The 19,194-nt window shown below is 37.1% G+C and overlaps 1 protein-coding gene across 2 annotated transcripts in view; it reads right to left on the reverse strand.

Annotated features, from left to right (window-relative positions):
* The window catches only part of PCSK2 (proprotein convertase subtilisin/kexin type 2), a 2,031,987-nt gene that overhangs the window by 1,477,998 nt on the left and 534,795 nt on the right, over positions 1 to 19,194 (reverse strand). The gene's annotated exons all lie outside the window — the stretch shown is intronic.

Consider the following 19,194-nt stretch of genomic DNA (forward strand, 5'->3'; position numbering starts at 1 on the left):
ACTGCAAAACTTCAGATAACTACATCTGAATAGAGAGCACCCTGTAGTGAGTCAGGCATGATTGACTATTGTGACTGACTTATCTCAGGGAAAGCTCATAGAGGAATACCAGTAACTATGGTTTTCCTTGACTTAAATAGGGCATGCAACGTCCAGAAAAGCAGCTATTGCAAGGACTGAAAAGTCAGAGGAAGGCCCTAACCTAACAAACGTAAACATAGCATGTCTGAAGGATAATACAGCAGGACTGTAGTGAGAAGACATTGTCTGGAATAAGGCACCTCACTAGCATAATGAATTAGCTCAGTCCTGAGTCTAGGACACTTCATGTATGTCATATTTGCCATGTTACAAATAAAAAGCTTCAGGAATAGTTTGTTTGCACATCACACAAAGAAAAGGTACATTTGTAGGAAGTACAGAAAAGAAAAATGGCTGTGCTCGTTTGAAAAACTAATCAAGTGGAAAGAAACACTATGCCTGATTTTCACTTCAGCAAAATTTCTAGTTCAGTGCTTGGGTCACAGATCTCTAGAGCATAGTATTAGTGAGGTGTAGTACCCACTTCTCACAGAAATAGCTATATTCATTTTTTAAGTGTCAGTTATCTGCAATAAGTAAGTCAATATTTGTTATTGTCACATAATGACTAACCAAAGAGTTGCTCGGGCCAATGTGTTAAACTCCATAAGCTGAAGCATGATGAATTTAGTATTGCTATTAGTCATTATATCCAAGGAATTGCTAGTTTTATTAAACATTATTAATTTGGTGAATCACATAATTCACTGTAGTACATGTGTGCAACAAAAAAATCAGAAATGTCATTGACTGGATAAATTATTTTGGTAGATCAAAATTAAGCTCACTTCTGTTAATTAGTGGTTAGTTAAGGTAAAATGTAGCAGGCTGAGAATGATTGCAACCATGCACACACACACATACACAGACACACACACATGCGCACACACACACACACACACACACACACACACACACACACACACACACACACACACACACACACACACACACACACACACACACACACACACACATATTCCTAGCTCTGTGGCAAAGAGGGATGGAGATATGTCTATGATACAGCCAACACATGTTTAAGGAGATACCTAGGCATATTTAGAGCCACATGAAGAAGGAGTGAGTGATGAATGGATTACTCCTTACCTCTCCTGGGGTGGGGGGAGGGTTGACAAGATGTCAGAGAGCAGGTATCACACTAATGTATCCCCTGTAGAGAATGGTTACCTAGAGTAAACAACTACAATGCATGAAGGGTGAGATAATTTGAGGTGTTAATCACATGTGGAAGCAAGTGATGGAACCATTCTTCATCCATTACATAACCCCCTGCTAAGCACTTACACAGCAGACAAAGAAATGATATGACTTCATTACAAAACTCTCCCCGTGGTTAATCACTGGATGGCCCCTCCACAAGCAGCTCATGCTCTAGAGGTAGCAAGTGGAGTGAGATCATGGCAATCATGTTTGATAGGTGGAAGGAGGTGAAACAAAACAAAACAAACCACATGAGCACAGTGACATGGGCACACTGGCAAACATGCACACATACTCATAAAGTATTACAATTGTTCAGTTATGAAAAACTCTTTTCCACAAACATCTTGCCTTGAATTTATATATCTCCATGAAAATGATCAAAAATTAATCTTTTATCTTTGAGCATAGAGGATGGGCTCATGGCATTTTCTAACAGCCAGACAGTTGATTAATTATCAATTAAAGACATGCTGCAAGGCTGTAAATAAGCCAACTTAATTAAGACTTTTGTTTTGGTTCCAACTTTCCTGCAAACATCAGTTATCTCCAGTTAGATAAAAACTTTTATATTTACAGCAATGCTGTGAGCTAATTACTTCACCAATTGACTACTTAAAGACCAATTTCACAGTGTGTCATTTTAATTTCATTATAATCATACACACCATATTATTTTCATGTTACATAAAACGGAATAAATAAAATTAAATTGTATATCATAAATATATTCTCTGGGTCACAGATAAATATTATTTAGAACTGGAATAAGGAATTTGACTAAACACATCACATCTTGACTCAAAATCAAAAACTAAAAAATTAACAAACCTCCCTTATTTACTCCCCTGTATATTTCTGGAAGGAAGTCACAAAATAACAAAAAGATCTTCCCCAAATGAATTGTACTATCTAGGATACATGCCCTGCCCATCCAGTAATCTTTTACCTTCTGAATTCCTCAGTAAATTTTCAACCCTTCCTACGTTCTCCCCTAGCCACAATGCAGCTACACAAAAAAGACAGCCTAACCGCCTGATTTCATCCCACCTTTTTAATTCTCAAAAAATTAGCACAAATCATCTTTAAGTAAACGTTGCCCCGACTTGTACAGATTCCCATGGACTTACCTCCTGTACATGACAATACCTGCCATTGCTTGTTGTTGTACAGCATACGTTCATCACCACCCATCTTAAACACATTTCCAACCATTGCCTTACCATTAATACTATGCCAAACATTTAGAAATGCTCTTTTGTCAGCCGAATCCCCAAAAAAAACAAGTCCTCTTTGTACAATCACATCCACCCCATTTCTATCCTACCCACCCTTTGCAAAACTCTTGAACATACCATACGTAGCCAACTTACCATTTGCCTACAAAAATAATTCCCGCTCTCCATCAAACAGCATTGATTTGGTGATAGCAGGAGCACGATGACTGCTCTGTGGACCCTGACTGATAATATTTTAATGGACATGGATAAAGGCAGCTCTGTACATTAACTTAACCCAAGCCTTAGTCCTGGTCAGCCGCCTCATTCTACTTCTCCATCTGCAAGATATTACATTCAACCCTGATATCACTGGATGTTCGAAGACTTGCTATCCATCTGTTCATTCAACTTAATATACGACTTGGTCTTCCCAACAGTTCCTTCATTTAGTCTGGAGTTCAACAGGATTCCATTTTTACACTTCTATGTTCAGTCTTATTCAAAAAAACTTCCATTAGACCTGCTCTATTTCCACTACTTCTTTATGCAGATTATATGGTCATCTAAAGGTTTGATCCCTCTCTCCCATCATACAAATGAAACTCATTATCAAAAAGACCTTATTCAACTACAGCACTGGCTAAACTCCAGGAAACTACTACTCAGTGCCAAAAAACACAAAGTCCATGTTATTCAGCACCCATAAAAGAATGTCCAAATCCTCCCTGTTCTTGACATGTCCTTGACCATGATAACAAATCCACTGAAATCAACATCTCCTTTAGATATTTTGGGATCTGGCTAGACCAACCACTCAATTTCCATGAGCACATAGAAAAGTTGAAAGTCAAAATAAACTGTTTACTCTTCTGGGCAAACAAAATATCTTGGATTCCCTCACATCCATCAAGGACTGCTGTAGAGAAAGGCACCCTCATTGCTCAGCGTGAATATGGTCTACCCTAGTTTAAATCTGCTTCTGTCAAAAACACTACCTCATTTCATTCAATCTCTAATAAAATATGTCAATACATATCTAATTTACTATGGAATGAACACCATTGTGTTACCTTTTATAGGGTAAGTGGCTTCCAGTGCAGGCCAGGCAAAATCTTCTCTTTGGTTCCTTGTTCTTCAAAATAATGAAATTCAACACTCCATCCCCAATGTAATCCAAATATTTTGCTATCGCTCAAACTTATAACCTAACATCCAAGCCAGTGCCAGCCCTTCCATACAATCCCATCTCTCAGACTGCACTGTACTAAACATTAATTCTCTGTACTGACCCAAAACTAAGGAAGTCACTTTCTCCTGATTTAACTAATCACACACACACTACTCCCTGTTCAAGCCACAGTTCAAATAATACTTGCTTGTGCTTGCTTGCTTAAAGTTGCAGTGAGTTAGGCCTTCTGCCCTTGCTCTACTGTTTTCCAAATACCTGCTGAGAGACTACAAATGATAAGGACTTATTTTCAACTATTTTCTGCACTTTCTGATTAACTAAAACAATATTTGCTGCATATCTGTTTGTTTAAACTGTGCAACTATATTTTGCTGCATTTTTTAGATTTTCTACTAATTGAATTCCTCTTACAACTGTACTTACTGTTCATCTGCTTGTTTTATTCATTCTACTTGGTTGCTGCACTTGAAAAACAGTAGCATAGACTAAGTGTAAGTTTTTGCTAAATCTAGTACTGATTGCGACCACTGAAGCTTAAATTTCTCAGATGTTAAAGCAAACATGGGAGGGTTGTGGCTGACAAAGTTCGCAGATGACTGCAAACTAGGCGCCATAGTCGATACACCAGCGGACACATACATCCTACAAAAAGGCCTCACAGAAACGTACAACTGGTGCCGGAGTCACGGCCTTAAACTAAATGCCAAAAAATGTATAGTAATCCCCTTTGGGAAAAACAAAGTACCCACAAATTATCACATAGACAGCAACCCACTGAGTACGGAAAAAGTAATCAGAGACCTAGGGACTCAAGTCGACAGCAACCTCTCCTTTGACACCCACGTTGCCAAAGTGGTTAGAAAAACATTCTACCTTGCACACCTCATCATGAAGGGATTCACATCCAGATCCAAGGATGTCATTGTACCCCTATACTCCTCCCTCATCAGACCCATGATTGAGTACAATGCCCCATTTGGTATGTACCTCACCCGGCATTTGCAACAGCTGGAGAGACCACAAAAGTACCTCACCAAGAGGATCAAGGGTCTCCAACATATGTCTTATTCTGCCAGACTAAAGAAACTTCAGCTCTATTCATTAGCATACCGCCTGCTCAGACGTGATCTCTGCCTGACGTACAAGGCCATGTCCAATCAGGATCTGATGGACATGCTCCACCTCAAAAAATCCAAGTCCATCAGGACCACGAGAGCTAAAGACTTAAACCTCGGCACAAGTATGAATAGGACATGCTGGAGGGATAGATTCATAACCCAGAGGCTTCCCATGCTTTGGAACAAGATCCCAGTTCGTATTAGGCAGAGCCCCTCACTGACTCTCTTCAAGAGAAATCTTGATGAGTGGATGGGAGATCGTAAGTTTACGCCAGGGGTCACATTTGTGTCACTGCTAGACAGGGGCACAGTAAACTAATTCTATTATATAAGGAGACCTTCATTGTGTCACTACTAGACAGAGGCACAGTATTCTAAATTTATTCTGTACATTTTTGTACCATTTCATGGGGTGGCAGAAGCCACATCACTATGGCTAGGCTTACAAATGCCCCAGGGCAGATAGCCTAGTACTAAACTATGAAACTATGAAACTATGAAATAACAGTTAATCTTTGGTCCAGAGAGCCCCCCCCCCCCCCCCCCCCATGCCCTTGTGGGAGGAAAGTACAGTTTGGACTGATCTAGCTAGAGTTACTGTTGCAGGGCTCTGTTTAGGGTGTTTTGATTGGGTAATTTGAACTTTGGCAGTTTCATGTTTTTCTGCTTCAAACAGCCTGTGTTTGAACCAATCTGTGCTTGTTTGTGCCTATTTGTGAATTGCGCACCACTGAGCAGAGGGATTGACGGTTACAGATGCCTGCTCTCTAGCCTCAGAAATAAACCTAAACCAGAGCTCTCTGTGCCAAAACCTACTAATACCTGCCCCTGCTGTGTTCCCTCTTCAGCTGTTATAGCCAGACCAAGGTTATTCCTGGGACCATGAACTGTCACTTTTCCTCCTTGTCTCCTACTAGCTTGGTTGACATTGGCCTACTGAGGTAGTGTAGCAACTGCCTCATGTACACTGACAACCTCCTACTTCTAAATTATTCCTGTATCATTTGTGAGAGATGCATCTAGATTATGAATCTGGAATCACAAATCTCTCATGCAATAGTTACCAATATAGAGGGGGTCGTCAGCCCACCTAACACAATTCCTACTCATAATGCACAGCAATCACATAGACCAACATATGTGGAGGTACTCAGAAAAAAATCTACCCAAACATCAGAGACGTCCAAAACACATACACACTAAACCAACCATAACACTGAAAATACATAATACACATAATGACACAAGCACAGGTATCTCACCATCAAAGCCCATAAGGCAACGCACATCCACTCCAAATACCTTAGTCATAAGAGACTCTATAGTGAGACACACAGATGTCCCCCCTCAAGAGGCTGAACAAGGAGAAAGTCACAGTCAGCTGTCTTTCTGGTGCCTGGATTCATCAGATCACACAGTCACTCAAGTCTCTTAAGAACAAGTACCTGTATGATTCTGTCATAATACATGTTCATGTGAACGACTTGAGATGTACCTCCCTGGACTACATAAACAAAGACATGATTGAGCTCTCTGATTATGTGTTGCAGGCACATATGTCCCTAGCCTTGAGCAGAATATTGCCCTCAACTTTCTGGTATCATTTGGTGATCCTGTTTGTCTCAGCCAGGGATGACATGATCAATAGACCTCAGTGTTTCACCAGAGCTGGTCTTCATCTGTCACCCCTAGGATTTTGTCTACTGGAAAAGGTTCTTACCATCCCCATAGTACCTTTGCCCATAGGCAATGTCACAAAGACAAAATTCCTGACATAAAAATTTCATCAAAAAACAACCTCAAAATCATGCTGCTAAATGCTAGGAGTCTTTGCATGAAACTGCTCGCAATGAAAGCAGTCTTCACCTTGGAACACATTGACATCTGTGCAGTCATGGAGACCTGGCTGAAGTCAGAGGAGAGCTCCCCAGCCATATCAGGTTACACGTGCTACCACACATTCAGAACATGAATGGAAGGTGTGAAAACTAAAGAAAGCAGTGTATCAATATTCATTAAAGATAAATACACCTTCAAATTGGTTAAATATTATGATTCCTGGAGTGATTTCAGCTGCAACCTATTGATGGTAGGACACATATTCAAGTCAATGCCAGCTACAGGACCCCCTCCAGGAATCAAAGCACTCACTCTGACTACTTGGATCTACTGGAATCCATCAAGATATATCTGAACACCATGATTCTGTGTGATTTTAATTACCCATCCATTGAATAGGTAAATTACTCATGCTCAAACTCACTTGCACAAAGGTTCCTTGAGTTCATTAACTTCAATACCCTGGACCAGCTCGTGGTCTGGACACTCCAAATAGGGGTAACAACATCTTGGATCTGGTGCTTACCAATATGGAGGACCACTCTAGCACTCTCACTGTGAGGTCTTTCCTTGTCAGCTCTGACCACAAATCAGTCACATTCGAAGTAACTATAACACCCCCCCCCCCCCAGCTGCAACTTCTCCAGGTTGATTATATCCTTCTAAGGGATGGTGTAAAGAGCTTCACTGCACCTCCCTCCTCAGATGGAACTGGCAACTATGCCGAGTCCTACACCAGTGCTTTTTACAAACACCTGTATAACTGCATTGACATAGCCATACCTGATTTGACCAAAATAAGCTCTTCAAGGAAGAGCAAACCTACCTGGTGGGTGACTGATAAAAGGATAAAATTGTTATCCAAAAGTAAGAGGGAGTGTGCCTTAAACTGGAAACACTTCCTCCTCAGCTTAAACAAGCAAATAAGACTTATTGTGAAGTCCTCCAAAGCAAACTATGAACCCAAATTAATGTCCTCAAATAAGGACAACCATAGGGCGTTCTTTAGTTACATCAGTAGCCTAAAAGATAAGACCCAGATTTGTGCCACACTGGTAATTAATGATACCACATATACTGAGCCTGTGAACATAGCAAACCTGTTAGCTGACAGGTTCTGTGAAAACTTCACTCCTCTGTCCCAACCATACATACCCCATGACATTCCTTCCACCTGCCCCCCACCTTGTATCTCTAGAGAGCAGATCATAATTTCCCTTTCTAAGACCAAAAACACAGCAGATGGGACTTGATAACATCCCGGGCTGCATCTTACATGAGCTCCAACAAGAATTAGCAACACCATTGGGTACTTTTTTCAATCATAGTCTAAGCACAAGCTTCATCCCAGCTGAATGGCAAATGGCCACTGTTATCCCCTTGCAAAAGAGTGGCGCTTCCCACTGACCCCAGGAACTATAGATTTATTAGCCTGACTAGTCTAATCTGCAAGGCCATGGAAGGAATCATCATGGATCTTATCAACAAAGATATAGGTAATCTCCAAACACTTGACCCTACTCAGTTTAGATTTGTGAAATGGAGATCATGCCTATTAAACCTGGTGGACTTCTTTGAAACAGTCACCAAAGCCCTGGAAGAGGGGAAAACTGTGCATACAGCCTACCTGGACTTGGCCAAGGCTTTTGACACTATCCCCCACACAGGCATTATTGACAAACTCACCCAGCTATGTATCAGCCCTTATATCATTAGGTAGGTAGCTAACTGGCGGACCGATAGAACCCATATAGTAAAAATACTTGAATCTGCCTCCAACAACAGACCCACAACCAGTAGTGTTCCACAGGGATCAGTCCTGGAAACTCTACTGTTCAGAATCTATTTCTCCAAAATACAAGCAAAATGGGGGCAGTCATAGAATCCCCAAATGATGTCAACATCCTACAAGAGGATCTTACACAAACAAATGATTGGTGCCAAAGTCACAACCTTAAACTCAATGCACACAAAGTATCATCATCACTTTCAGTAAGATAGATGTTCCTGATAGCTACCACATCAATAACAACACCCTAAGCATGCAGTCAGTGGTGAGAGACCTGGCCAAACAGGTTGACAGTAACCTTACCTTTGATCACCATGTCTCCACAGTGGTAAGAAGGGCATTCTGTATTGTTCATCCCATAAGTAAGGGCATTGCCTTCAGAAAAAAATAAATTATAACCTCCCTGTAATTTTCCCTCATTAGGCCACTAATTGAGTACAATGCCTCTGCAGCAATTGGAGAGAGACCACAAAAGTTCCTCACAAGAAGAATTCAAGGATTCAAGGTATTCAGCATCTGTCCTATGTGGATCATCTGAAATCACTGTCACTTTAGACTACTAAAAGGCGATCTCTGCCTTGCATATAAGGCAATCTCTGACTCTGCTTTATTGAAAATGCTACATATCCGTAAGTCCAATGGCTCATGGGTTACTCACTGTAAAGACCTCAGCCTGATATGTGACATTAATAGAACCTGCTGTAAACAAATTTGTCTTCCAAGACTTACCAATTCATGTCAATCAAAGCACCTCTTTGGCCCTCTCCAAGCGTAATCTGGACGATTGGTTGGGTAACCGTAAATTCACACCAGTGGTTCCACCTGTGTCTCTCTTGGATAGGGGCAATAGGTGCTGATCATGGAAATAAGGGAAGAGCATGGCTAGGCTTTTAAGAGCCCTAGGGCCATTAGCCTATTAACCCCTATGATCCTATGATTCTAACAGTTTTAATGCAACTGTCCATCTAAAAGACATGTAACCTAAAACAATATTTACAACTGTGCAGTAGATTTACCTCCTATATACCTAATTAAACTAATTAACTCACTCACATTAAACTGTGATTCAGCTTACTTTACCATTACCGCTTTAACCCACTGTGCTTAATCTAACCCTCTGCTTCATTTTATTAGTCTCTGTTAGCTTTCCCAGAGTAGCTCATTCAGCCCATATTCCACCATTTCTATTCCTCCTACTTCAACTCTAATCTCCCTTTTCTATTTCATTTATGTGCCTGTACGAATATTTGGTTTGTTAGATCACATCTATGAATGAATGCTGTTTGTGAGATTTTTCTATGCTTACTCATAAATGCAAATCACTGTTACTTGTACACTGCATATTATTTTGTTACATTATGATATAACCCAGGCTGAGCTGAGCATTGCTTGATAATTGTTCTACCCAGGTGAACAAACTTAAATAAATAAATAAGCCAGAGAAAAAGAAATGGCAATATAAGTACATGTATGCAAAGAAATAACTGGATCAACATTTCAACATTTATGTGACAACTGACATTGCATAGCAAAAGATGAAATCACTATAGCAAATGCTGACACTTCTAGTCTTGATTGCAGGATATAGGAAATAAGGTATTGCTATTTAAAATAATACTGTTGTTGAAATGTTTTTGATTCTGCAGTCTTGGAATCCCCCTCTTGGTGGTATCGGGGAATCCACAAACACAAAATGTTTATACTGTTGGCAGACTGTTGTTTTATATCTTATCTTGCATAGCTATTAAGTTCCGAAGCCCTTTTTTTGACAGCTCTAAAATACTTTACTATTATTATAACATTCCTGCATGTCTGTATTTTATGAATTCTTGTCAAAGAATGCACTCTTAGGTATATATGTAAGTGGCGGACCCTGAAGAAATTTTTGAAATCGAAGCTTCAGGTGAGCCTTAAAATGTTCCTGTGTATAGAAAAAATTGCTTGGTCCTTTAAATCTGTTAATCCCATTATTCTATATTTCACTGGCTTTTTAATTAAAATGTTTAGCTATATTTCTTAGTATATAGTAGATATTTTGCTGAGCAGTTATTAGTTACACAGAACCTACAAATGGAATTATTAGTATCAGTTAAACTATTGTCAGTGTCTTATATTTTTATATACTAGATTACAAAAGACAGCATAAGTATTTCCACTGTTACCTAAGGGAGAGAGTCTCATTGTTCATAAACACAGAAGTAAGGGTTGCATTATGTGTTCAAGACATGCTTTAATATTCTGTTAACTTCTATATTTATATTACCTTTTTATTCTAACCTCCCTAATCCTGAGCCAGAAATTACTTTGTTGTAGGTATGCGTCCTTATTGTGGAGGCTCATATTTCAGACTTAGCCACTTTAATAATGCTTAACTGTAAGTAATTTTGACAATTATTTTGTTACATAATGTTTGTTTCATACATTTTGCAAATGCACTTGGTTCCCTCCATCTATCCAGCCATCTTTTATTTTAATGTGTGGCCTTGTGAGTTCTCTTTGATAGCAAGCTGAACAGGGTAGACTAGATTCTCTATTCCAAAAGCTGACTTCATCTCACCTTGTCAGATCTCCTGCCATTACGCAGGGAAGCTGAGATATGTAGCCTCTCCAAAATGCTCCTGGTCTGCTATGAGGCCTCATCACTGTGGTCTATGTCTGCTACACTTCTTGTGGGAGGTGCTAAGAGGCATCCCTACAATATGTATAGACCACCTTGACTGAGTCCTCCCTGAACAAAGGGATAGTCATGGATTAGTTAACTTCCTAACTCTGAGATGTGAAGTAAACACAGCTAGCCTGTAAGGGAACTTCATTTCTACAACTTGTATCTGCAGTCTTAGTATTTCTTCACTGCCAAAGATCACGACCATAAGTGAGTACAGAGACAAAGGTAGATGTGAGTAACCTGACAACACCATCCTATGATTCACAATTCAGTTTGCCACCATATCCCCATGCAACATCTAAAATACTGCTATTCCTGTATTAGTCCAATGGTCATTCTTGAAAGCCCCTCTACTTTCACCTATGAACAATATACTTAATCTTTTCTAAAAGAGGTAACTGTTCCCACTATGTACAGAAAATGATCAACTCTTGTGCAGGAGTCAACAATGATCATTGGTTTGTGCTGATGTTTAATCCATCCATTTCAGATTCAGCACTGAGTAACTCCAGTGCATACTGGAACACACAGTCACTTCAAGTTATGAAGACATCACCTGCAGATAACAAACAGGTTTCGGTAACAAATTCAAGAACAGATGTTGTTCAGTCCAGACCTTTGCTATGTCTTTACATTCTGTCCATGAAAATAACAAACTTGCAAACATTGTGCAAGACAAAGCAGACCAGTGTAGAGTTCAACACCCCATTAAATGCACCCAAATTAATACTGAGGATGAAAATACAAAGATCACTCCTCAGAAACAGGGCAGAGAGGTAAGTATCAATGATTTTGGGACGCTATATTGTTGTAGCACTTCTAACAACACATTCTGAGGTATGTGATCATATGCCTTCTCCAAATCAAAAATGCATTTATACACAAGTGTTTAATTATTTTAGTATGTCTATGCTACATTCATACAAAATGATGTTCCTAAATGAGCTTGGGATCAGAGTAACTTGGACAAAAAGGTCAATGACTGACACAAACTCAATCATTGACCTTTTTGCCTAAGCTTCTCTGAATTCAATCATGACATCAGACCTACAGCAATGTAATCTGGAAGACAAGTCAAATGAGGCTCTATGCTTTCAACTGGTCATTTGGTGATGATCTTGGTGATATGGATTGACTGGTCACTGGGCAGACCCTGGGATTCCATACATGCAGTGAGGGTGTCCTAAAAAGCCTAGCAGAAGCCACTGTGTGGGATGAGTTAGATTCCCACAGCCAGCAAAGTTTCCCCAGTGTGATACCTTGGTAGGCTGGGGATATGTAGTCTGAATATATTCTGTTAAATGACTTAATAAATGATATGGCTGAAAGGAATTGTGACCAAAGGTAGTTGGTGTTTGTCATGCTAATAACCGCAGAACCTGCTAGTGGGCTCAAGTACTGAAAGACACTGTCACATAAAAGAAAAAGAAAGAAAGAAAGAATGAAAAAAAAGAAAGCAAGAGAAATCGGACTCCAGTTAAGTACTTGTAGGGGATGTCTGGAAGTGTGTGATGTATACCAGCCAAATAAAAGATGCACCAGCTCTGATAATTACGTAAGTAAAGGCCTAGAAGGTGGAGGTGTTTCTTAAGAGCAAGGAAAATTCAGATGTCTTCAGACAGGCTAAAGGATCTATTCAGTGACCAAGAAAATGGAGTAGGATGGAAAAATGCTGATCTTTACTGGTGGCATTGCTAAGGAGTGGAAGTTACACTTGGAATAACTGCTTAATGCAGTGTTTTTTTCCATCACATGAGGAGACAGTAACAGTAGTAGGTGATGGAGATTGATCCTTTTTGTAGGCAATGTCCCTGTGAGATCTGCACAGAAATATCAAAGCCTCTGGACATTGTTGGGGCATTGTGTCTACATGTTTATGTCACACAGAAGGCCGAAATAGTACCTTTGAACTGGAAATTAGACTAGAGGTCTCCATTTCTAAAAAAAAGAGACACATGGGTGTATTTTTATTATAGATGGATTGGACTCTTTGGTGTATTTGGCAAGGTTCGGGAAAATAGATTTCATCAAATCGTTAAGCCTCTGATTCAGGGGGAGCAATATGAATTATTTTTTTGGCAGTGTACTAATGGATCACCTCGTTGCTCTGGCACAGATATTGGAGAAACATGAGAGTTTTGTTTATCTATGTCTAGCTGTGTTTATTTGAAGAAGGTTTAATAATCTAGGGAGAATTGGAAGGATCAGTTTAATTAAAGAAGAAAATATATTTTTCTGTTTTACCTTCTTTACATGAACCATTCAAAATAAAATTATACCCCTTTGCATTACATTTGGATTAGAAAATATTTTATATCTATCATTTATGCAATAACATAATGTTTTGAAACATAATATCATAAGCTAAGTAAAAGACAGTAATTACTGCTCAATTGGAACAATTTAATTTATTATGTGTTCATTTCATCGAGGTGCAGCACATTTAGATTGAGTTCCTTTTCCAAGTGAAAGTGTGACGCTGAATGTAGGGTACAATAAGTAATGTGGTATGGATGTGAAACCTACACAAAATCACTTAATTTTCTTGGTCTTTGTACAATCTCTGCATCAATGAGTTTCATCTGAAAGAAATGACCTTGTGACAATGAAAAATTAGTCTGAAATAATTTTGGAATATAGCAGTGATTTCAATTACTGATTACAGTTAGATTAACTTATTATGAATAAATTATCTTATCCAGTTTTGCAGCAGGTGGTCCTTACAGCAGCTTGAGATATATACAGGAACTGATACTAAGAGAGATTACTCTTGTAACTGGGTCAGATAAAATAAGATAAATCACTGTCTGAGGTAATTAGTTATTATTTAAGCTTGAATTCCCAGTTGTCACTGTTTTCTAATTATCTTGTTTCTGTTCAGGATTATTCAGGTTTTATTAAAACAATAAATAATAAATGTTCATTGCTCATGTAATTAAAAGAGACACTAAAAGGAAGTGTTTATGACTTAGGTCTAAATTAAAAAAAAAATATATATATATATATATATATATATGGTTCCCATTCAGAAGCCTGAAACATCATAAGCCTGAAAATCAAAATCCTGAAACCAAAAGCCTGAAAATTCAGAATCCTGAAAACTCAAAATCCTGAAAGCCCAAAATCCTGAAAGACCAAAATCCTGAAACTCAAAATCCTGAAAACACAAATAATGCTAATATGTCACTATAAAGACACTAATATCTACCAACTGACCCTGACCCTAACCCTAACCCTAAGGTCCGTCACTATCGCACACTCACCTGACCCGCACCCTAAACCTAACTCACTTAAACCGCCCCTAACCCCAATATTTGTCACTATTGCATACATGCCTAACCTGCGCCCTAACCCTAACTCACTTAAACCGCCCCTAACCCTAAAATAAAACCATCCGCACACTTACCTGACCCCAACGCATGACCTAACACCACAGGGCTAACAATAGCAAAGCCACAATGACATCAGTATGTCTATTTTGTGTTTTCAGGATTTTGAGTTTCAGGATTTTGGTCTTTCAGGATTTTGGGCTTTCAGGATTTTGAGTTTTCAGGATTCTGAATTTTCAGGCTTTTGGTTTCAGGATTTTGATTTTCAGGCTTATGATGTTTCAGGCTTCTGAATGGGAACCATATATATATATATATATATATATATATAGGTGTGTATGTGTGGATCTACTTCAATAGCTCAAATGTGCAGAATACCAAAACTCTAAATAATGAGATTAAAAGATATCAAATTAAAAATACTGAAAGTGTAAAATTTCAAAAGTTGAAAGAACAAAGATCCTACTGCTCACGCCTGACAACATTTGGACATTATGTACAGAGATTATGCACAAAACAAGAGGTACTATATTTAAATATTTAATTTAAATTAAAAATATATTGCTTTCAATGTTTTTGCAAAGGGGCAAGCTCCCCTGCACCTCCCACATCCTATTCTAATTATATATCAACTTCAAGATTACACTACAGTTGAGAAAAGAGTACATTTTTCAATCCTTACTGCACAGTGATGATTCAGAAAAGTTGAAAAAATATAACATTTTACCTTAAATCAACAGTAGTGTTCTTTTGTTTTGTCCGCAATCTCCATTTATTATGTCCAAGTGTTGTCGGGCATGTGCAGTAGGTGCTTTGATTTTTCATCTTTCAAAATATTACATTTCCAGTATTTTAATTTGTGGTCTTTTTGTCTCATTATTTAGACTTTTGGTTTTCTGAATGCTCAATATACTGAAGTAGATCTGTATGTGCATATATAAAGATAGATATCTTGCCATAATAAATATAAATCTGCATTTGTGTGGTATAAAACATTAGGTCACTTGTTTTCTATGAGATTTTGTTGCAAATTTAAAGAGGTTTTTGTAAAAAACATAAATACATAATTAAGTGGATGACAGTGATACCCGTCACAGATCACATATTATTGCATCATAAATTTAAATGGTGGAGCTAAAGAGGGAAAACTAACATAGACTTAATCTCAGATTTGCAGATTTTTGATGGTGATCAGGGATGTCAACATTCTAATTATGAATTAAAAACTTGAAAAGTGGTTGACATAATGGTGCAAATGACAGAGAACGGTTCTTATGTTTTTTTTTTTTTTTTTTTTTTTTTTTTTTTTTTAGCTAGGATACCTTTTCTGCAAAGTTTGCAATTATGTTGCCTATGTCCAATTTTTTTGACAGGATTCTTTTTTCCTACATTGCACAGACATGGCAGTTTTCCTTTCCATTTCTCCCATATAATTAAATTATTCTTTATTATTGCTTTCAACCTTTGAGACCATAATTAAGCTCAAAATTTTTTTATTGAATTATTTCAAAAGTATTAGAATTTCAATTGTAAACATTTGTGCTATTTTGAACAGATAAATAAACTGTATACATTATATACATAAGGCCTGAGTTAGAAATATTATATATAACCGTTTGAGTCAGATATTATATATGTTATGAGTTGAGATGTTTTCTTCAATTTTCTTCTTTTAAATAGAGTCTGGGTTTGTTTCTAGTGTCTTAAAAAGAGTGAAGATCTTTCCCCAAGGACTGTTAGTCCAGGGCTTAGGCGAAATTCTTAGTTCCTTTAGCTTGACTTCCATTGTAGAAGTTTCTTTTAGTAATCCCAAGAATTCTTCGCATGATGGTTCTGAAGTGGATTTCCATTTCCTGGTTACTCATTTTCTAGCAACTGCTATAATAGTCCATAACAAATATATATTTTTTTATTCATTATAGATTCTTCATTAACATTCAACAAAATTAGCAATTTAGATAAAACAAAAGAATCAGTAAATATGGCTTGGAGAAAAATACCAATATCTTCCCAATATTTTTTAAGTTTACTACAATCATAAAAAATATGTATCCAATCTGCTTTTGTGACCAAAATGAGATCATAATTAAATCTGGGACAGTTGATAATATGAAAAGTAAGCAGTATGTGCATTTTATTAATCTAAACCTGATTTTATAACTAAGGATTTTTTTTTTAAATCTAAGTAGCATCACTTTTTCATTCCTAAAGAGTAATGACATCTAAAATGGTTGGTGGTTGACTGACAGAAGACATCAGTTCCCATAGGGAGTTTGTCTTCTTTGGTTCTCTGGCATACCATGATATGTAATATTGCAGGCATGTTTCTGGTATTTTGCCATTGATTTAATAGGCATTTTATATATCATGCAACTCAGCATAGGGTGTCGTGCTTTTCTTTGCACACCCACCTTCTGTATTATTCTCTGTTGGTTTCAGGTATTTTATTGCAATCTGAGATTTATGTTGGATGTTATTGCTTTATATTTAATTAGGCAGCTGGTAAATATGTGCTGTTTTGTTGCTGATGCTCCAAACATTTGTTTGCTATTGTGACTTTTGAAATATTTATTTATTTATTTATTTTGCTTTACATGGTTACAGAGTTCCTGGATCTCCCTCCATCCCATTTCATAGTATTGTAGACTGATAAGAAATGCTGATCCTGTATTTAGTTAATTTGATTGAAGGCTTTTTTTGTTTGCATTATTGTTAATGATTAACACTGAATGCTCCTTTTTCCATTTTTTGTTTATGTAGGCTGTTTTTTCTTATTTTGGAATATTAACATGAAGCAAATGCTTTTTAAACAACATTAAAGATGGTGGCAATGTAGCAGTAGCTGAGTTATTTTGTCATGAGAAGGTAAACTTGAACTTTTGCAAACTCTCAGTATTCATTAATATACTCCTTTGTAACATTGATTTCCAGTAATTTTATTTTATTTAACTTTGACCAGTATCTAAAAACATTTCTGGGATTCTATCATTTTTTATTTGCCTGTATGTCTCTGCTTTGTCAGCATGTCTTTATTAACACTGATCAGTTAAATCAGTTTCAGTATCATGAGCAAATGTAATTGGATCTTTGACACAGTATTCAACACTGACAAGTAACAATGCATTATACCTTTTTAACATTTACATGTACATCATAAACCTTCATTAGGCCAAGAACGTACTTATATAATAGTACAATTTAAGGCATATACATTTTCTTTAGTGGAAAAATATCTTACAACATTCCAAAACAGAGGGTCTTTCTTCACTGCAGCATGTTATTTTAATAGTGTTAATATCAAGGTCATACCACAGCCACGTTGGTACAGCTTCTATGGGAATAAGTCATTTCAGTGTTTGCCGAAAGCAAGGCTTTGGGTTAAAAAATAATTACATTGATTCAGCTATTTCTGATAGTAAACATGCCAATCAGTCACCTTCAAGAAACAGTTTACTTTAATGAACACTCTTTCAAAGACTGTGAAATTCATAATTTAGCATTGTTATTAAAAATGGTACTATTATTAAACATTACTGTCCTGTATTTCACTAATGATAGTTCTTAGCATAATCATAGTACCTCAAAATACAGTTTTTAGGTTTATTTTGTCATCTTCCTAACTAAGAAATATTCCTCTACAACTATAGTATCATTCAACATATGTAATATTTTGCTGTCAAAGAGATACATGACATATTAATAATAATAGCATAGTTTTAGTTTATTTTGTCATTTTATTAGGTTGGAAATATTCATTTAGAACTATAATATTATTCAACATATGTGATTATTTTTATAGAAGAAGTAGTCTATAAAATCAATGTACTATTCTCACAATTTTGATAGTTTAAGTCATTAAAGGGATATGTATATAATATAGGATTTATGAACATACATTATCTTACAGATAATATCATGCCATGCATTTTGTAATTGCGACAATATTGGTTTCAAGAGGAGAAACACCTCATTGATTAATGAAACTTGGTAAGTACACTTCATCTAACTATCCATGAAGCAGACAGACCTTCAAAAATCTCATACTCCTAACTCGAAGTGGTAGTGAAGTAAACAGGAATGATGTACTTTCAGTTCTACTTAACTGCGGCATACCCTGTGTCTAGCTAGGAATGCTAGTGCAGTGTACAAAATGAGGCAAAATGCACTATGCAAGCCCATTCACTTATGTTAGTAATTGTATTATGATAGAGAACAGACTCACATAATTAGTTAGCCAAGGAAACCTGAATACTCATGTTAATTGTCAGAGAAAATTGTTAAGTTTCTTGATAACTCACTAGCTGTAAATGGAGTAACAATCAACCCTATTAACTTATAATAAACTGCATATAACTGACCACTCATTCAAGGTCCAAAGGTAAATCCTTAAACCTCGCTTAGAAGGCATGTAGCACTCAAGGTCTTGAAGACTTCTGAGCACAGGTCCATCACTGCTTGATTAAAAGATCAAGGTACAGTTACTTCAATCACTCTGTATTTATCTGAAACTCCTCACTTTCTCAACCCTGTATTTATACTTATGTACTTTTTAAAATACTTCAGTTCTTTAAACTCTGCACTATCCTGTATTCTGTATTCTAAATATTTACTTTTTCTACACTTACAAGTTAGCATCACTTGCTTGTTTTAAGACATTTTATTGATCCTTATTTTAATGTATGTTATGAAGAAAATATGTTCATTCCACATGCAATAGAAAACTAAAGTGAAAGCCAGCTTTAA

This window comes from Protopterus annectens, chromosome 1.part2, assembly GCF_019279795.1.
Source record: "Protopterus annectens isolate FY-2018-M chromosome 1.part2, PAN1.0, whole genome shotgun sequence".
Classification (NCBI taxonomy): domain Eukaryota; kingdom Metazoa; phylum Chordata; order Ceratodontiformes; family Protopteridae; genus Protopterus; species Protopterus annectens.